Below are 9,398 nucleotides of genomic sequence, written 5' to 3'. Positions count from 1 at the left end.
CTTTTTAAGGGAGGGGGTGGAGGGGAGGAGGCAGGAAATGTAAAAGATTTTGGAAACATGAAATGAATAGGTCAAGACACGTCATTTTGCTGAACCAAAGCAGGAGGCAACAGCTTGAAATTGAAATTAAATAGACCACCTGCAAGAAAAGGAGAGGAAGGGGAGATGGGGAAGTGGGGAGGGAGGGGCAGCGCTGGCATGAATATAAACCACACATTTTTTAAAAGCATCCGTCGGTGAATTATTAAAGATGCTGTGCTGCTCGTTTCAGGTTTGGACATCTTGGCAGTTGTGATGGGAGACGTGCCAAGGCACATGAGCACGGATTGAATAGTTATTTTTGAATTCCTGGCAGGCACCTTTCCTTCAAAACACCAACTCTGGTGAGCGTTTGGAGGAAAAGTACTCGCTCTAGGACCGGAAAAGATATCTCCTCCTCCCCACCCCCCCCCCGCCCCCCCAAAGCGTGCGGTGAAGTGCTGGACGTGACGGGGGTGTTTATGCAGAGGGATGAGAGCGTATTTGAAGCATTATAGACTCTTCTCCCCGCGCTCCGCTTTAGCCTGTCCAAATTGTCACTGCGAAATTCATCTTCCCCCCACACGCGCGCACGCGGGCACTCCTGCCCTCTTGGCTGGAGCCTCCATCGGCTTCCCGAGCGCTGGCAGCTCGGCTCCCAGCTTCTCCTCCCCAGCTTGTGCCGCCTCCCTCTCCTGACCTACATCTCATCAATCCTTTCTCCTTCGGGCTTTCTCAGCAACCCTCTCTCCCAGGGCCTCGGGAACATCTCCCCGCCAGCTCCTTCGGCGTATCTCGTTAGCCTGCGCAGCACCGTGCTAATTCCTGTCCTCCCCCTGACCAGATACAATAAATCCTGTATCTCTGAGATGGGCTCTGAGCTCCCGCTAGAAAACTGAGGCTCATCCCCGGTGGCCTTGGCACTACTGCATATCTGTCTAGACTGTTTGAACCCCAGTGCCTAGAACTCCGCGTGCTGCTGTAAATCTCATTTGAGCGAACGCCCCTCCTTCCTTCCCCCTCCCCGGTTTGATCAACGTTTTGAAATGGGGAATGAAGCAAAGTGAAGCTTGGCGGAGGGTAAATGTCATCCCTCCCCGTGACAAAGCGGGGGAAACCACAGACCCTGCCTTGAGAACGGTGCAGAGCCGAGAGGAGAAAGTTACAGGCGCACGGGACGGAACAAATTCAAGCAATTGCCAGAATATTTGTAAATAAAATAATAACCAGTGAAGTGAAATAAGCTGACACGCGAAATGTGCACGTTGATTAAAACAGCCCTGGAGACCACTAAATGACAAAGTCACTGTGTATGCCAACAAAACCCCAACCGTAGCCCTGATGCATATTCATAGCATCTGAACAAGGTCCCATCACGGCACTAACGAGGCGCTGGGCTTGGGAACACGCTCACATGGAGCCAGGGGGAGACTGTTTGGTGCCTGACAAATTTGGGAAGGCTACAAGCGTTGAAATCTCTCTTTGTTACTTAACAAACATGGAAGTAAGGGAATGCCATACCTCTTGTTATGGAAATAGCACACAGCGCTGAGGATATATGATAAGTCTAGGAGAGAATTACAAACATTCAGGACTGATCCCTTTGAAATCTCTGGGAGTTTTGCCATTTATTTCAATGGGGGCTTTACCGAGTCCTTACAATGGATGTAGTCATTTATCTGCAGGCGTCGACGCGGTTCCCTTTGCGTCGGCAGCTGTGCTCCTCACGGACACCTGGGAAATGGGTTCACGCTCCTGTGGAGCAAGCACAGGAGTGTCACCATCCCTGTCGCGTAAATGGGCAGGTGCGGAGGTGGGTCACAGTGACACGTGGAGGGAGGGACATCGTGGGGCTCTCAATGGCTCAGAGATGGCTCTGCTCAGCCATCCCACCCCGTCTCGGGGAACTCAGCGCCTTTTCAGCCGGAGTGGCCAAGGGACATCACAGCCACGTACGCAGGTACCAGGCAGGCGCATGGTGTTTCCTCGAAATAGCTTGAGGGTTTGGAGCAACTTCAACCTAAACTAAGCAAAAAGGGGGCAATGGGCTCTGGGCTTTGATATTCAACAAGTTGCCTAAGGGCGTACAGGGAGAGTGCTGCCGAGCTCAAAACAGCACCCGGATACCTGCCCCTGAAAGGCTCCTCCCGAAGGGCACTCGGGCAGGTCCCCTCTGTGGGCCAGGGGATGTGGTCCTCCATCACGGGACTCTTGCAGCCGATTGAAGCCAAATGAAATTCCTTCCTGCACAGCCTGTGCCCAGGTCCCGGTACCACCCATCCGACAGCAAGGCCCTAAACGGAGGGACAGTTAAGCTCTACTCTGCGTACCAAGAGATGAAAACCCAAAAGCTATGGACCAGAGCAGCCGGGTGCCGTGGTCCAAAGCCTTGTCCTCGGAATTGGTTCAAGCCCAGGAGCCGCAGCACTGATGTGTTTGCAGGGGTAGCAATGCGGGTGTCCATGTCACACCAGCAAAAAGCAGGTCCTCTGCAACGGCTTGACACCTCACCCTGCGACGTGGCTCCTTGTGCCCTAGCAAAGCTCAGCTGCTGCTATTTCAGAGTCATCACGTTAACTGACACCTTTCCAAAAATCCTCATGACAAGACTGAAACCGAACCCACCTGTAGCACTGCTTAACGTGCTTGAGGTGTCCAGTTATTTATTAAAATCAGAGGGGAACCGGTAAATTAAAGAATTACACAGGATGGATTAAAGGAACTTGCTCTCTTGGTCAAGTCAGGGTTGGTATCTCCAACCCCAGCTCCACCGTGGAGGAAGGCACTAGAGCAAAGAATGTTACTTGGGAGAGATCTTAATTGCAATTATCACTCCTGACCGATCTGACTGTTACCACCAGGTGATTTGTTCAGCCAGACCCTTCTATTTATCTTTATGACTGAGAAAAAGACACCCAGGAAGAGAAAAGAATAAATCATCGAGGATGGAGGGGACGGGCAAAAAAAAAAATTGCCACAAATCTGCCCTGCCGCTTTAAGAAGGAGCAAGTTCCCCAAAAGCGTTTAGAGAGCGGATTTATTCTGCCTTTATCTTCCACCTCGGGAAGGCCGAGCTCCCGGTGGGGCAGGTGAGAGGATGGAGAAAAACGAGCCGAGGACTTACAGCAGACGCCGCTGCCGTGAATGACAGGTTGCTGGTGGGAATAAAATGTTTCTTGTTTGTTCCAAGATGGAGATAACGGAGTCAAGAGGTCAAGTGGTGTGGGAATGCGAAAGCCCTGCGGGTAATGTAGCATGATAAAAAATGAGGGATCCGGGGCGCGGGGCGTCGTTGCCACAATAGGCCAACTCGCAATTCAGAAAGAGCTTAGATCTTGTCTGTATTTAAATATTGACCGATAATTTCACTCCATTACCTCCCTGTCAAAGAGGTATGCAGATAGCCTCCTCCGGCCAAGCCCACTTGAGTATCCCGAGGGGTACGTCCTGTGGTTGATGAAGTACTAATTGGGGCAGGGGGAGAGTTGTCCTTTCTCATCCATCAATCTTTTAGTCGCATGCACAATTCATGGAGCTATTTAGATACCCAGGAGTGACCAGCGTGCAGGAACTGACCCGAAACCCGCTGAAGCCGGCAGAGTCTCGCATGGCAGCGAGGGGGGGAATGAGCCAGTGCTGGGGGGAGCGGTGGGGCAGGGAGTGATGCTCAGGGCTCCCCCGGCTCCGAGGCCGCGGTACGGGTCACCCATGGAGGACCCATGTCCAAGAACATCCCTCACTCCCCTGGATTTGGGAAGGGTTTACAATTTAGATGCACCGACAAGAAGGTGGAGCGGAGCTGGGTCCAGGCCCCACAGCAGAACTGGGCAGCACGGAGGAGCGGGAGAGGGAGGGCGAAACCAGCCAGCAGCTGCAGAAATCTATGGCAAGGAAAAGGTTATGAAAAAAATAAACCCATGGGGCTTTTTAATTACATTCCTCCCCCTTCCACCCTGCCACAGTTTGCTTAGCAGGAGGACGGGCTGCGCCGAGGCTGCCTCCTCCCCCGTGCCCTCTCCGAACACTTTTGTGAGGAAACTTCCAGTCCTGGATTTCTGGTCTGGCACGACGCCGAGGCGTCGACGACATTAGTCCCGTGCCACCCACGGGGAGCAGAGAGCTCTCAGGGCTCCCACCTGCCTTTGCTTTACTGTCCTGCGAAGCGCTGCCGATGCTGATCAATATTGAGCATTTCTGGCGTCTGGGATTACCTGAGTTGCAGCCACAGGCTGGGACCTGCCACAGCATGGGACAAACAGGGCAGAGAGAGGGTCTCTGGGCACTAACTGGGTCCTACCAGCACATAGTAAAGGACTCCCCGGCCCTTTCCACGGGATAGCGAGGACCATCCCTCAAGGAAAGCAGGACAAAATCTCTTTAAGTTGCCTGCAACACAATGGTGAGGGGTATCTTAAATAGCACGGGCTTCTCCTCGTGTCATACTGGAGGTGCAGGAGAGGACCGCTGCATTTCACAGTCGGGAAACTGAGGCACAGGAGTGTTAAACCATTTGCCTGAAGTCACAGGGCAAATCAGAAGGGAACACTCGGGAGCTGAGCCTGGCTTCCCTCCTCTTTCTCTTCCATTTCCACATCTCCCCGTGGCTGTGGATCCATCTGCACCACTGAGCTGGGCCTCCAAAACCGGGGACATTTACTCAGCGGTGAAACCGCTTCCCTTTCATCCAGGCACAAAGTCATTTGGAGATGCTCTCAAAAAAAGCCACCAAACCCAACACAGTACCATTCCAGCTGGCTGGCAACCCATGCCACCAGATGCCAAAGCACGATGTGTCCGCAATAAAACGATCAGCTGCTCCATGTAACTCTTCAGGCTAGCTGTATTCACCAGAATGAAAAACATGAGGCTGGGGCCAAGACGGGTGTTTAAATAAGGTGTCTCGTGCGGTCAAACATCTGTCCAGCTGTGGCTGTGCTGTGCCCTCTGCAAACTACAGCGGCTTCCCCGACTTATTGTTACCAGATTAACAGCATGGGAATGTCCAGCTCTTTAATTCTCAGCAGTATGAAACCAGGAGGGAGTGTGGATTAGGCTAACAAAGCAAACTTGCTCCATGAACCCTGCTCTGGCAGCAGCTTTTTATTAAAGGAGGTGGGAGGTACGCTCAGCTGGTTTCCCTGGCCTGTTCTCATCAGGAACTGGGCAGTGCTGACCATGGAGGAGAGGAAAAAAAAAAATATAATAATAATAAAGGAAAAGAGTCAAGGTGTCAGTCAGGTTACCATTGCATTGCAAGCAAAAAATGTGAACCAATTTCCTTTCCGGTTTTAAAAGAGAAGGAAGCATAACCTCGGGGCACAACTGAATTTTACGCGTGTCTAGTGCTTCTTCCACCTCCCGGAGAGGAAAGGAGCAGGACCAACCCACGGCTGCCCCAAAAGTCCTGTGCTGAGCTTCCCTCGAGATACCAAGTCTCAACCTCACTCACGAAGCAAAAGCAACTCCTTTTTAATCTGCAGCCACGTTGTAGAACGCATTCTTCATCTCCACAAACGTCCCTGGAGACCAAGGGCAGGGGAGAAGCAAGAGAGAGGAGGTTTGCCCACCACCATGTACCAGCTCAGCCCAGATTGGAGTCTCCATCGCGTGGTCTCCTGATCTACTGCACCATTCGCTCCCCCGTGGGGTCTCTGCAGTATGTTACCAGCCCAGCGCGCTCTGTTCTTATAAATCAGAGCTCCACGGGCATCCCCCCTGCTAGAGCAAACCCACCTCGGCATCTTTTGTGGTGCCTGCTATTTCGACATGAGAACAGGCCATAAAAAACACTCCTTCTGTAAAAACACTCGTTACCCAGAGAAGCAATAGGGTGAAGGGAAGACCCAGCCCTGCCTTCCCCAGCTCCCTCCCAGGCCAGCAGCCAGCTCTCTGGGCAGCAGGAGCACACAATCATCTGAAAGTCGGTGGAAAACCCAACAGCCGGAGTGGCTGGAGGAGAGCAGACAACATGCCAACAGGACAGAAAAAGCAAAGCATCCTCCAGCTTGGGCCGCAGGAGCGTTTGTAAGGACCCAAACATGTCAGTGAACACGTCAGGTAACGAACAGCGGGCCAAGACCAGGGAAGAGCAAGCAGCTGTGGCTTTAACAGCCGGCCTCAGGTTACGGTAAACCCTGGACTTGCTCTTGATTTTTACTTCAACCTGCTGATCGGTGAAAAAATCCACAAGGAAAACCCCACAAGTGCCCTGGCTGCGGTAGGACCCTGACTTCGGCGTTGCCGCATGCTCCCCACAGCCAGGACAGGACGTGGGGTTTTCCCTGAATCAGCAGTTTCTGGGTGCCTCGGCTTTGGCAGCAAACCTGGCACGGGACACGCACCCCCCTGGTTTGCTGACCCCACAGTTATGCCCAAGCAGCTGGTTTAGGGCCTGCGTTAGAAACAGATCTGAATTAAAAATAACCCTCTCCTCCGCTTTTTCTGTTCTGCAGGTTGTTTCAGCCCCGAATCCACCCAGTGATCTGCCCACAGTTGTGTGATGTGGATGCAGGAAATCCTTAAAACGGCTTTGCTGCTGAAACCAGTATGGCACGAACCTGTGCAGAAGCACCAGTGGGTTCCAGTTCACCACCTGCACGCTCCTGTTTGCATTTTTTCCCCACTCCATGTTGTAACTGCTCAGGTAAAGGACAGACACAACGGTGACACGCTTCTAACGCGCTCATCCATTGAATCAATGTCAGCTCTTGAAGCCAGAGGGATGCTGAGGGAGCCTTCAGGGTGTTGCCTGAATATTAGTTCACGCTGAAGTCTGAAGATAAGGTAAAACTTAATTAAAAGAATCTCTCTCTGTAGGAGGGCCTGATCCAGAGGTTGTTAAGGGGCTAAATAACCTTTACCTCCAGGTTGCCAGTTAGAATTTGGCTGCAGTTGGGAGCGATGGAAAGTCAATATCTCCTGGCCAGAGGTTGCTCAGTCTCCATCCTTGGAGATTATAAAGGCCAGAGTGGATAAAGCGCTCAGTAAGCTGCTCTGACCTCAGAGCTGTCCCTGCTTTGAGCAGGTGTTGGACCAGAGATCTCCTAAGATCCCTTCGAGCCAGTTCCGAGAATGACATTGGCCTCTGCAAATTGATGGTAAACATTTGAGACAGATGGACGTTTTCCAACCTGATGCTTTTCAAAATAAAAACCAAGCCAATTTTTTTTTTTTTTTTTTTTTTTTTTTTGAAAGAATGGAAACATTCATGGGGAAAATGCCCAGTGATAACTACTAGTGGCCTAGAAAAAATCAGGAGGCAGGTTCATCTGGGCTGGCAGTTCCCCGTAGTGCTTCCTGGCTCAGGGATGGCAGTGCCGAGCGTCGCACTTAGCGCTCTCTGTCAACATTGATTTTAACATTTTAATTGCCTGTTGCAGCGCTGGCAGGATGCTCAGGCATCATCTTGCTTGTGCAGTGGCAGCCGAGGACAACCTGGTTCAAACCCTGGACACCCAGCTCTAGCCCTTCGCGGTAATGCAGGAAGGTGGCTGCTTCCCGACGGCGTCCTAATTCCCTGGGAGCGGTGACGCCCCCCCCCCCCGAGTACCAGTCTGCAGTGGGGACATTTCTGTCTTGTGGCTGTCGTTCCTCCAGGGGACATCGAAACCCACCCAGCCCACGGAGGCTGAGCCCGGTGCCAACAACGATGCACCCGGGTCACTCGCGAAAGTGCTACGAAGAGCTGCATGTCATGGAGCAGCCAGGGCAAATACCTTCCACCGTGACAATATTCCCATGAAAAATTTAACCAACAGAAACAAACAACCCCAAAACCCCGTTATTAAGGGAGAACGCCAGTGCTGGGCTTCAATAATTGATGCACCAAAAGCACGTAAAAAAAAGCCTCCAATTCTACATTATTAAAACCAGCTATTTGTAAGGTGTCGCGAAAACAAATGTTAAGAGAGGCAGCGGGAGGGAGCCTGAGAAAAGCGATGGTGAAGCAGAAAAGAAAAAGAAAGGCAGCAAAGGCCGTGCAGTTGGTCCCATACCCCTGCCCCAGCCTGGGGTCTCGCCTGAAAGACATCCAAACTGGTGCCTAGTGAACGTGGTGACGGTCCCTCAACATGCCAAAAGTTTGATCTTGATGCAGCCAAATAAATTCAACCTTCCCACATACTCTGGGGAAGGGGGGAGTATGATTTTACCCTTCCCACCAGCTGCTGAAGTGACCTGGGTGCTATTTTGCTGTCGACTCACATCTTTTAGTTTAGCTCCTAAGTTTAGGTGGGCTGAAACCAGACTTCTGGCCCACCTTTTTTGATGGGTTTAGCGGCTAAGCTCCCAAATTAGCACACACGCCCTACAGAAAGCCCACCAAGATGGTGTGACGCTGGGGGCAGCTGGAGGACGCACACGACGTCGTGATGCGGCGGGTCAGAAAGATTTGAGGTGCTCCTGGGGTTTTTTCAGTTGAAGGACATCTCTGTCAAAATGCAGATTCATTTACGTCACAGCAGTTTGTGGGAAAGACTTGGTTTCGACAAAGTTCTTCTTTGCAAGCTTTTTTGAAAGAAAGTTTTGAAGTCATCTTTCTGACATTCTCTGGTTAAAACCCTTGGCTTTTTAAGGCCAAACCAAGTTTTCGTCTCTAACAGAGTCTCCTTCGGGCGAGCAATGTTACGTGAAACTGGTCACAAAGACCTCGTTCAGAGAACTTTCTGGCCACAGACCGACTTAGGGGGATAAAGGCACAGAGGGATATTTTGTGTCGACAAAATAAGCACTTTCTTCCTTGAAAGTTGGCTGCATCATTTATTTAAGCATAGTCAATATTTAATGGCATGCTAACACGCACATTAAACGTATCGTGAGTCCGCTCGGCCTGACGTTCCTCTGAGCTGCACAGCAGCAAGAACAGCTCTGGAGTTATCTGCAGAAGGAGCTACATCAACTCTGCTCCGCTACACTTGGCGTATTTCTTAGGACCATCCTGAAACACCCGTTATCTCCAAGGCGGACCCTTCAGGCTCAGACACGGGGATCCCAGCGGGCGGCGGAGGCGCCCAGCGGTGTGTGAGCGCCTCCAGCCCAGGAGGAGATAACGCCCGTGTCATCACCACCACGCTTCAACGGCAGCGCCTGCCCACGGAAACCCCGCTCCTGGGCGCTCTCCTCTGCACGGGCCCCGGTCGCCCTGGCGACCCTGGGTCACTTTTTTCAGACCAGAAACTGGTCTGGCTTGAAAATGCTCTGTATTAGGTAGGGAAACGCAGGAGGAGCGATTATTTTTAAGCCCTTGCATTGACTACATGTAACCTGCCTGGACCAACAGTCAAAGAGGATTAGGCAAAACCACGCCACCTCCTGTTTGCCGTGGGCTGACGATAACCTGCTGCAGCCCAGCATCTCGCAACGCCCTCCTGCCTGCCCAGTTG

The sequence above is a fragment of the Rissa tridactyla genome, chromosome 15 (assembly GCF_028500815.1).
Source record: "Rissa tridactyla isolate bRisTri1 chromosome 15, bRisTri1.patW.cur.20221130, whole genome shotgun sequence".
NCBI lineage: Eukaryota > Metazoa > Chordata > Aves > Charadriiformes > Laridae > Rissa > Rissa tridactyla.
Note: the sequence above shows the minus strand (reverse complement) of the source record.